The sequence below is a fragment of the Triticum dicoccoides genome, chromosome 2A, assembly GCF_002162155.2.
Source record: "Triticum dicoccoides isolate Atlit2015 ecotype Zavitan chromosome 2A, WEW_v2.0, whole genome shotgun sequence".
Classification (NCBI taxonomy): domain Eukaryota; kingdom Viridiplantae; phylum Streptophyta; class Magnoliopsida; order Poales; family Poaceae; genus Triticum; species Triticum dicoccoides.
Window position 1 is genome coordinate 761,858,694 of NC_041382.1, and position 1,872 is coordinate 761,860,565.

Below are 1,872 nucleotides of genomic sequence, written 5' to 3' on the forward strand. Positions count from 1 at the left end.
TTTCAAAGGGTACGAGATAAATGGTAATACATTTTACACGATCGCCCAAGATAAGAAGAGCACCAACCAAAACAGTGGTGTCCGCTTTGATGCAGAAACCAAGATGGGAAAGGAAACATATTATGGTTATATACAGGACATATGGGAACTTGACTATCGACGTGGTTTGAAGGTCCCTTTGTTTCGGTGCAAATGGGTCAACATGACACGAGGCGGGGTAACGGAAGACCCGCAGTACGGAATGACAACAGTGGATCTTAACAATCTTGCGTATGCAGACGAACCATTCGTCCTAGCCAATGATGTGGCACAGGTTTTCTATGTGAAGGACATATCTACCAAGCCGAGAAAAAGAAAAGATAAGGAAGCGAATGCATCGTACGATGAGCCAAAGCGGCACATAGTTCTTTCTGGGAAGAGAAACATCGTGGGAGTGGATGACAAGACAGACATGTCAGGAGATTATGAAAAGTTTGATGAAATTGCTCCATTCACAGTGAATATTGACCCAAGCATCCAGTTAAATGATGAAGATTTTCAATGGCTACGACGCAAAGGGACACACGCGAAGAAAAAGTTTCACGCCCAAAGATCTGGGATATGATCGGCTTCACTATCATCACTTTCTTCTGTGTTTCACACCCAGGAGGGAATCTCTGTAATAGTTAGGGTAGCTAGTTATGTGTTTTGGCATTTGAAACGCGAAGAAATTTTATATGCAAACAAATTCTTTCATGCATTTACTGATTTTTTCAGCTAAATGACCCTTAAATTGAAAAGCATTTCAAATGAACTTAGAAAAGGTTGAAAGTTGGCATGGTATCATAATTTCACCCACATAGCATGTGCAAAAGAGTAGAGAGGGTTACCGCAAAAACTGGATGCACTTCGTGTACAAAATGAACAATCTCTTTCGAAGTATCAGGGTTTCGTGCGAAAACTCATCCGTTACAAAGGCATTTCATTTTTTAAATAACCTAAGCATTACCAAATCGAATATAATGATAAAACACACTAATATTAAACATAAAAAAAAGAATCACTGAAAAATCTATTTTCAAAGTTAAGTTATTCACAAACTAGTGATTCACACAAATTTCAAATAATTCAATATTTAAACTATTCAAATTTGTAAACTACCGGTACTAACAGAAAGTTTGTAACTTTTTGTACCTAAAGCAAAAATATTCACAAAGAAACTCTAAATACAGCAAAAAACAACTCAAAAATAAATAAAACAAAAATAAATAAAACAAAGAAAAAGAAAAAAAAAGCCCACCTACTAGGCCACAACGGCCTGCATACAACTAGAAACCCAAATTCTAGTTGGGCCAGGATGCAGGCCCGCTAGCCCAGTAGGCCCAACAGGGCATCGCAGAAGAGGTAGACCCAGAAGGCCTGCTTAAGAGAGGAGCTCGAGACAGCTGCGACGGCGGGGCTTATAAGCAGGTGCGAGTGCCCCTCCGCTAGCGAGGTGGGACTAAACTGTTGCGCCCCTCGCCTGGTAGCGCACACCCTTTAGTACTGGGTCGTGGCTCCAACCGGTACTAAAGGGGTCCTTTAGTACCGGTTGGCGCCACGACCGGTACTAAAGAGGGTGCGGTTCCCGCCGATTCGCTTGGCCAAAACAGACCTTTAGTACCGGTTGGTGGCTCCAACCGGTACTAAAGGTGGGTTCTATACAAGAAAACACTTCAAAAAAAACTGTCAGTTTTCATCTCTCCCTGCTTCTTTCTCCTCTGCCCCGTCGCCGCCGCCCCTCGTCGCCGCCCCCGTCACCGTCCGTCGCCGCCCCCGTCGCCGTCTGTCGCCGTCCCCGTCCCCGTCCCCGCCGTCCCTGTCGCCGCGCCCGCCCCGTCCTCCCGTCGTCCC